Raw genomic sequence first — 9422 nt, forward strand, 5'->3', positions numbered from 1 at the left:
CCCAGGTCATCCCGATGACCTTCCGGGGCAGCCCAGCACCTGCACTTCAAACACCCGGCCCCATCCTGATCTCCCGGGGTCCTGCCCATCCTTCCTCTAACCAGGGAGACGCAGCCAGGCTTCCTCCTGTCTGATAACTTCGGGGGAAAACTCAGGAATTTTTAGTATTACATACAAAAAGTCCTTTGTTCCAGGAGGAGAAGAGGTGGGAAGACAAAACCCATCCCCTTAAAAACCCTGGCCTAAATGTAAACCGGGTGCTCTCTCTCAGGTCCTGTCTGGAGAGGTGCCCATCTGTGGGGAGCAACTCGGACTATACTGTTACTGGAATTAAGACTTATTCTATGCATCTGCTCTCCCACAATATGGCGCTGGGAGAGAAGAAAACAGCTTCTACACAGCTGCCTCCAGTTCAACCAATAAACTGTAGGACTTGCTCCTGATTGGAGGAGAGCAGCGTGCTCAGCGTGTGGGCAGCCGAGTTGGGATTGGCAGAGGAGGACTATAAAGGAGGAGAGAGACGGCATGCACCAGGAACATCTAAGGGGAACATCTAAGGGAACACCTGTGCAGCCCCCGAGAGAGCCGGCCGGCGGTGTGCCGCTCCCCTGCGGAAGTGGGGAATGTGGCCAGGGGGAACCGCCCTTCCACGGAGGTGGAAGGGACAGTAGCCAACCCGGGAAGAACCAGCAGCAAACCCGGGGAGGGCCGAGCAGACGAAAGAACAGCGCAGGGTCCTGTGTCGCTCCTCCACGAAGAGGGGGAGCGACACCCATCCGTTCTTACAGATGTCCCTACCCTAATAAACCTTGCTATGTTGCTTTCCACTTACTCTCTGTCTCACGCCTGAATTCTTTCTTGCGTGAAGACAAGAACCCTTGCTTTTCTGGTAACACGTCCAACTTCATCACTCCCCAAAGCCCCAGCTGTAAGCACCACTGAACAGAGTTTCCACTGGAGAAGTAGTGTTACCTCGGTTCTTTGTGTCACATGGAAGAAGAATTTCCAAGCGGACGTCAAAAAGATTTAAAAGTATTTATTAGAACCAAGGGCCTCTGTGGGGAGCAACTCGGACTGGACTGAGTTACTGGAATTAAGACTTATTCTATGCATCTGCTCTCCCACAATATGGCACTGGGAGAGGAGAAAACAGCTTCTACGCAGCTGCCTCTTGCCAACTTGAGTGATGACCTCCAGGAGCTGATCCTGCTCCTGATTGGAGGAGAGCAGCGTACTCGGCGTGTGGGTAGCAGAGTTGGGATTGGCGGAAGAGGACTATAAAGGAGGAGAGAGACAACATGCACCAGGAACATCTAAGGGGAACATCTATCTGAAGGAACACCTGTGCAGCCCCCAAGAGAGCTGGCTGGCGGTGTGCCACTCCCCTGAGGAAGTGGGGAAAGTGGCCAGGGGGAACCGCCCTTCCACGGAGGTGGAAGGGACGGTAGCCAACCCGGGAAGAACCAGCAGCAAACCCGGGGAGGGCCGAGCAGACAAAAGAACAGCGCAGGGTCCTGTGTCATTCCTCCATGAAGACGGGGAGCGACATAATGGTGCCGTGACTCGGATATGAAGCCTAGGAGGGAAGAAACAGGAAGAAGTGGAAATTACCGGAGAGAGAGACTAGCAAAGAGCCTAGGGAAAGCCGGATGGAAAAGGTGCCGGAAGAAGCTATCGAAAGCCTAGGCATAGACTCGGATATGGACTGTGGGAAAGAAGTTAGGATTTAAAGTGAAAGCAAGAAGAAACTTAGACTCAGATACAGACTGCAGGTTGAAAGTGAAAGTGAAACCTATAAGAAACTTAGACTCGGATACGGACTGTGGGGAGAGGCCAGGAGAAATGAGGGAGGAATAGTGTTGGAAGAAAACTTAGGGAAACATACCAGGTAGAGAAAAATGTTAGGGAGGATGGAGCCGCGAGTGCAGGCCGAGGCGGAGACGTAAGCCAGCTTGGAATTCTTCAAGTCAGCCCGGGGAGCAAAAGGCGAAGATCTGGAACCAGAGGCAGAGACGTGGGCCGCCAGGTTGGAATTCACCAGGTTAGTCCGGGGAACTTGGACTGAATGCCGGTGGTGGCGGAAACGTAAGCTACGCTGTGTGATTCGCGGAAGCCGCCGCATGCAGAGAGAGCACGGGGCGTGAATAGATAGGGAACGCGGGGCTGGCGCGAAGCCGTGGTGCGGACACGAAGGGCGTGGAGACCGCGGAGTGTGCGCGCGAAGCCGAGCCGCGCAAAGCCAGGAGCCCGCCGCAGGGCGGGCGCCGGGAAGCCGCACAGATGAGAGAAGCACGGGCTGAAGCGGCTCAGAGCCGGGAAGCCGCCGAGAAGCAGCCTCGGGGCGGGCGCCGGGAAGCCGCAGGGATAAGAGAAACAGAAGTTTAGAAGTAAAATGAGAGAAATAGGAATGCTGGTAGATAGAAGTAAAATAGGAGAAATAGGAATGCCCGGAGATAGAGAAATAGAGAAAAATAAGGCCTCCCCTCAACATGGCAATGAGAGAGCTTGGATTCGGTCTGCCTGATTAGGGAGGTGGTGAGCACCTGTGGGCGGCTAGCAGCTTATGCGCCACAGGTCACCGAAGACAGGCACGAATTAACATCAATAAGTCTCCCCACAATACCGCAATGAGAAGGCTTGGATTCGGTCTGCCTGATTAGTAAAGCGGTAAGCACCAGCAGGCAGTTCGGCCAGCGTATGAGCTGCAGGTCACCGAAGATAGGCACGAATCAACACCAATAAGTCTCCCCACAATATGGCAATGAGAAGGCTTGGATTCGGTTTGCCTGATAGGACTTGTAAGCACCTGCAGGCAGTTCTAGCAGAGCAGAGCATGCGCTGCAGGGCACCGAACACAGGCACACATCAGCGCCTAAAAACCTCCTCACAACATGGCGAAGAGAGGACCCGGATTCGGTTTGCCTGATTGATAGGACTTGTAAGCACCTGTGGGCAACTCTAGCAAGCAGAGCAGAGTGTGTGCCACGGGGCACCGAAGACAGGCGCGTATCAACGCCAAAAATAAAAAGAAAGGGGGATCTGTGGGGAGCAACTCGGACTGGACTGAGTTACTGGAATTAAGACTTATTCTATGCATCTGCTCTCCCACAATATGGTGCTGAGAAGGGAGAAACAGCTTCTACACAGCTGCCTCTTGCCAACTTGAGTGATGACCTCCAGGAGCTGATCCTGCTCCTGATTGGAGGAGAGCAGCGTACTCGGCGTGTGGGCAGCCGAGTTGGGATTGGCGGAAGAGGACTATAAAGGAGGAGAGAGACAACATGCACCAGGAACATCTAAGGGGAACATCTATCTGAAGGAACACCTGTGCAGCCCCCGAGAGAGCCGGCCGGCGGTGTGCCACTCCCCCGCGGAAGTGGGGAAAGTGGCAGGGGGAACCGCCCTTCCACGGAGGTGGAAGGGACGGTAGCCAACCCGGGAAGAACCAGCAGCAAACCCGGGGAGGGCCGAGCAGACAAAAGAACAGCACAGGGTCCTATGTTGTTCCTCCACGAAGACGGGGAGCGACAGGCCTCCAGCCAGAGCGGCCTGGAGAGGGGCTCCCCAGAGAGGAAAACCCAAAGGGGCTGGTGGCTGTCAGCTTTAAGTACAATATCAAAGGACATAAACCAAAAAACTTGACGACTAGATTGGCATTCGGTTACCAGGCGGGGACAAAACCATCAGAAGACCTCATTTACAGTTCCGCGTCCTGGCTGGCCTGCGAAGGGTCGGGTAGATAACTAAGCTGCGGGCTCAGGAGAGCGGAGTGTCCTGCTACTCTTGGTAAATTTGGAGAGTCCCGGGAAGGAGGGCGGCCTGTTTGTTCTTGCTAAAGAAAATATTCCACTGGGATTCCCTGATATCTATTAACCCATCTGACTCCTCACATCATTAACACAACACTCTGGGGACCAAGCCAGTAGCACAGGGGCTCTGGGGACCAAGCCAGTAGCACAGGGGCGCCTGGGGACCAAGCCAGTAGCACAGGGGCTCTGGGGACCAAGCCAGTAGCACAGGGGCGCCTGGGGGACACTCAAACTAAGCTCCAACCGACAGCGTGGGGATGGTGCCCAGAAAGCCGCAGGGGCTGGCAGCTCGTGGGCTGGGCTGTGCAGCCGGTGCCGCCCTCCGGCAGCCATTTGAAGAGGTTCGCAAGGATGCTCGGGCCGGGGGACAAGCAGCGGAGAGCCCGATTCCTGAAGGTGCCACTCCGCTGTGGGCTGGGCGAGACTGCACGCCACTCGTTACATCAATCAATGGACACGTCTGGGGCATGTCTGCCGAGTGCGGCCAGGGCAGTGAACGAGATGGTCACCGCAGTGGCAAGTGTGAGAAGGGCAGCCGGCCGGAGGCACAGGAAAACCGAGTCCAGTGAGTGCCCGGGGCAAAGGTTTCTGCAGGGACCACGTTGAGCTGAGGCCGGACAGACGGGCAGGCAGCTGTGAGTCCTGGGTCAGACCCTTCCCAGCACGTGGAACTTATTTCCAGAAAAGAAGAAAGAGGCCCGTGTGACCATGACCGGAAAGCCAGGAAAAGCCGGGCTGAAGTCACAGTGCCCATCAGGGAGCTGAGTCTCTGGATCTGCCTGCTGCCCGGGAGCGGCTGGGAGGCTGTTGCCTCGGGTGAAGCAAGAGAGTGCGGGTGGGGGTGGGAGGAGAAGCCCCCCGGGGGCCGGCCTTGGGCTGCAGGAAGGAGTCAGGGGTGCTGATCCCAGGGGGCTGGACCGGAGCCACTGGAAACCCACCGGTGTCGTTTACGGAGCGGGAGAACAACACCCGTGTGTGGGAGGGGTGACAGGTGCGGGGAGAGTGACTCAAGAATCTCATCCGGGACCCAAGTGGCGACGCCGCCAAGGAATCCAAAAGGAGATATTAACTCAGCCACCGGATTTATGGTTCCCAGGCTCCGGGGAGAGGCCAGGCTGGAGGCACAAATTCCGGAATCAGCAGCATATAAATAGCATCTGAAGATGTGGGGTTAAATGACCTTGCCTAGGGAGAGAATCCGGACGACCCAGGCAGGATCTAGGCCCTGCCCGGGGGGCCTGGACCACTGAGAGGTCCGACAAGACGGCTGGTGTTGCAGAAGCCACGAGAACAAAACGTCTCAAAGAGGAGCAGTGGCCAACTCCTGAGAGCCAGAATACAGTCGGGCTGGAGACAGGGCCTGGGGCTGGCGGTTGGGAAAGTCTGCAGTGAATCCGGCCAGGGCTGCTCCCGGCAGAGGCTGAGCGAGGACTGGGAGCCAGTGGCAGCACACCGGTCCCCGAGGCTGGGAGAGGGAGGCAGAGATGGGCGCACATGGGTCCCCGAGGCTGGGGGAGGGAGGCAGAGATGGGCGCACACCAGTCCCAAGGCTGGGGGAGGGAGGCAGAGATGGGCGCACATGGGTCCCCGAGGCTGGGGGAGGGAGGCAGAGATGGGCGCACACCAGTCCCAAGGCTGGGGGAGGGAGGCAGAGATGGGCGGGGCCTGCAAGGTGCAAGGCAGGAAGGACTGTTGGAGCGACCTCACCACACTGAGTGTCCGCGTCTCCCTGCGGTGCGCTGCCCACCACGCCCTCGGCCCCTCTGCCGTGTTGTTCAGCGTGTCCTCACCGGTGGGGCTCTGAACATGGACCCCTGGGTAACCGACGGCAAACAGCTGCATGGTCCGCGGCGTTTCTGGCAGCTGACGTCATTAAAGGCCAGACCTGCTTGTGTCACTCAGCGGCTGTGCCCCGCAGGCCTCGCTGAGATCCACGCCGCCGTTGGCTGTGCTCCCTCGCCCCCTCCCACCCTGCTTTCACGCTCAAGCCTCACCCCGGCTTTTCTGGGCCAGCGCTCCGCAGAGGCAGGCTGCAGTGAGGGGCCAGCAGAGTGGCCGCGGGCCTCAGCGGCCACGTGCCCGCATCTCGGTCCTCTGCCCAGGAGCGCCTCCTCGTCTTGACCCGAGTGTCGGGGGCCCAGGCTCCTCTGCTACACAGTGGGGACTAACGGCAGGGCCACCCTACTCTTGGGGTGAAGGGCTAGGAAAGCAGTGTCCTACCAAGGTCAGAATGCAGTGTCATCGGTGGCCTTTGTAGATGGCACTGCCCCTCCCTCTGCAGGGGCCACGGGTCCAAGGAGCAGGGCAAGAGGAAGCCCTGCGGGCACTCGGCACCAGGTGTGCACTCAGAGTGGTGCCAGTGTCTGGCAATCAAGTCCCTGGGGGCCGTAACCACTGAGATCCAGCCTTGGAGAAAAACAAAGAACTTAATGGCGAGAGCTAAAATCAGAAAGACCTGGTCGCTCAGATTTCTTTTATCTTTTTTTTTTAACTTTTATTTAATGAATATAAATTTCCAAAGTACGCTTTATGGATTACAATGGCTTCCCCCACATACCGTCCCTCCCACCCACTACCCTCCCCTTTCCCACTCCCTCTCCCCTTCCATTCACATCAAGATTCATTTTCGATTATCTTAATATACAGAAGATCAGCTTAGTATACATTAAGTAAGGATTTCAACAGTTTGCTCCCACACAGAAACATAAAGTGAAAAATAATAGATGATTTTTTTTAAATGATGATGAAATCAGATCAGACCTATTGTCATGTTTAATGCCAGTGAGAGTCAAGTTGGGAGTTGATAATTTCTTTCTTTTATCTTTTTTTAAAAAACATTTATTTATTTATTTGAAAGGCAGAGTTACATATAGAGAGGAAGAGGGAGATGGGGAGAGGGGAAGAGGGAGAGGGGGAGAGGGGGAGAGGGGGAGAGGGGGAGAGGGAGAGAGAGAGAGAGAGAGATCTTCCATCCACTGGTTCACTCTCCATATGGCCACAACAGCCAGGGCTGGGCCAGGCCAAAGTCCAGGAGCTGAACTCTGTGCAGGTCTCCCACGTCAGAGGCCAAGCACGTGGGCCGTCTTCCACCGCTTTCCCAGGCACACTAGCAGGGAGCGGGATTGGAAGTGGATCAGTTGGGGCTCAAACTGGCGTCACAGGTGGTGGCTAAACTGGCTGGGCCCTGTTAGCTGAGATTTCTATAGACTGCTGGTGAACAGTCCGCAACCTACACCTGCTGCCGGCATCTCCCCTGACCCTGTCAATGCCCTCTACCTAGACGGGGTAGCTACTGTCTCCCTCACTGCATGGGGAAGCTCGGCCACACAGGCAAAGAAAGTCCCTCCCGCAAGGGACACCTGGACGGCGCTCCCTGGCGGCAGATGCAGCAGCCCCCGGGGCCTCCCCATGGCTTTAATGGGCCCAGCAGCAGCCCCCGGGGCCTCCCCCACGCTGGGGCTGCGCTGCTTCCTTGGGCTTCTGTGCCGTCCCAGGCTGCCTCCCCAAATGCCCCACAGTCCCTTCTGGAGGCTGCTTTCACGTCGGAACGGGCGGGAGGCTGGGGTGCGGGGGGGGCACACAGCCAGGCGTTTCGTGGGGTCCGGGCCCTTGCGACGCAGTGGTCCGCTCCTCTCGCTCCCTGCGCCCTGGTGCTCCCGCATTCACGCGGTGAATCCATTGAGAGAGCCATGCTGACTTCACAGCCCGAGTCCCACCAGAACACACGGTGGCTATGAGGACTCTTCCCAGGTCGTGGAGATTCCAATCAGGTTGAAGCTCCTGCTTCTGGAACGTTCTCCAGGAATCAGTACAACAGGGGTGATTTCAGGGGCAGGGAAGTCCGAGTGCCTTCAGGCGCCCGGGTCCGAGGGTCGGTCCAGCGGGCGGCAGGCGGCAGCCGTGGCCTGGAGCCTGACAGCTGTGCTGGGTGGCGGCGAGCGACGCCCGGGGCGCACAGGTGGGTCTGCCCAAGCACATTTAATAACAGCCAGGATCGCTGGGAACGTTCTCTGTGGTCACGGCACGGGCAAATCTGGGAAGCGGCTGGAGACACTTTAAAGGGCTGCATGGTTACCAGAGTAAAGGTCAGGGTGCCAGGAAGCCGCCTGCGGGTCATCCTCGCGCCAGGTCTGCCTGGATGGCCACCCCCGCCTGGTCCCCTGAGGAGGGGCACCTGCCTGTTTCCCCTCCCCAGCCTGACACCAGACGGCAGCTCTGGCCTTGGTTCTGTGTGGAACCCAGGCCCCTGTGTCTGAAGGGGTATCTGTGCTCACCGCTTCTTGTTAAACACAAGTAAGACACAGCACAATCACTAAGAGTCTAGAATCTCAGCGTCTTTACCACTGAGACCGCGGGCCTGCAGCGCTCCGCTTCAGAAAGGGGCAGCTGTCTACCAAGTTATTTGAGATACTCTTCCATTTCATGTCATTCAACAGATGTGGACTGAGGACTTCACACGGGCTGGGCGCTGCCCTGGACCCAAGGAGAATGGCAAGGCTGGAGAGAGGGAGAGGGAGAGGTGGAGGTGGAGGGGGAGGGGGAGGGGGAGGGGAGGGGGAGGGGGAGGTGGAGAGGGAGAGACGGGAGAGAGGGAGAGGGGGAGGAGGAGAGGGAGAGGGAGAGACGGGAGAGAGGGAGGGAGGGAGGGAGGGAGGGAGGGAGAGAGGGAGAGGGTGAGGGGGTGGGGGAGAGGGAGAGGAAGAGGAGGGAGAGAGAGAGAGAGAGGGAGAGAGGGAGAGGGGGAGGACGAGGGCGAGGGAGGGGGAGGGGGAGGGAGAGAGGGCGAGGAGCGGGGAGATGTCTGAGCCAGCCACATCCCACCACCCTGCACGGCACAGCCCGCACTCCTCAGTTCCCACGCTCCCGGAGCCGAGAGCCCGGCTCCTCCCTGGAAGCCGGACACCCGCGGCCCTCAACCCGCGCCCGCCGGCGTGGCCCGTGCCCAGCCGTGCTCCTCCGCAGTCCACCCTGGCCGAGCCCTCGTCTGCACGCGCGAGTCCTCAGTTTCCCTTCTCTCACGTGCGGGGACCCCGTCTCCAACCAGCTCAGTCTGCAGGTAAGAGATGCAGGCCCCCTCGCCCCGCAGCTGTAGGAGACCCGCGCTTGGCCGGGGTCGGAGCTGGGGCCCCGGCCGAGAACCCGGGTACCCGCGACCGCGCTGGACGCGTCCTGGCCGCAGTTCTCCCAGCGCCCCCCACGGGGCGCTTCTGGAGGACTAGCAGCATCGGAAGGCCGGTCCGGTGCGGCCAGGCTGTTCCCGGTGCCCCCGGCACTGCACTGGTGGTTTGGCGGCCTTTTCCTCTAAAACGTCCCCTCCTTGCTGACCCATCTCTTCTGGCGCGCGTCGGGACGAACAAGCCCGCCTCGCGACGGCCCGGGACACGCGGGCGGGCCGCTGCCCGCGGGGCGGGGACACCCACCTCCCGCCCTCCCTCGGCGCCCGGAGTCGTTCTCGGAAGGGCGGTCTCCGCCTCTCCTCAGGGCGAAACGGCCGCCGCCCGCCCAGCGGTGCCGGCGCCCATTCCAGCCAGGCCCCGCCCCCGCTAGTCCCGTCGCGGCCGCCCCGGGCGCCATTCCAGCCAGGCCCCGCCCCCGCGCCTTGGCCCCGCCCCC

At 59.3% G+C, this 9422-nt stretch overlaps 1 long non-coding RNA gene across 1 annotated transcript; it reads right to left on the bottom strand.

Annotated features, from left to right (window-relative positions):
* Positions 1–6616: 6616 nt before the first annotated feature.
* Positions 6617–9337, bottom strand: LOC138843672 (uncharacterized). The gene is made up of 3 exons (XR_016212670.1): positions 9230–9337; positions 7253–7872; positions 6617–7211 (listed from the first exon to the last, which is right to left on the bottom strand). It is a non-coding gene; the product is annotated as an uncharacterized LOC138843672 (long non-coding RNA).
* Between the last annotated feature and the right edge of the window lie 85 nt (positions 9338–9422).

The sequence above is a fragment of the Oryctolagus cuniculus genome, chromosome 9, assembly GCF_051225735.1.
Source record: "Oryctolagus cuniculus isolate XC-2025 breed Fujian yellow rabbit chromosome 9, ASM5122573v1, whole genome shotgun sequence".
NCBI classification, from domain to species: domain Eukaryota; kingdom Metazoa; phylum Chordata; class Mammalia; order Lagomorpha; family Leporidae; genus Oryctolagus; species Oryctolagus cuniculus.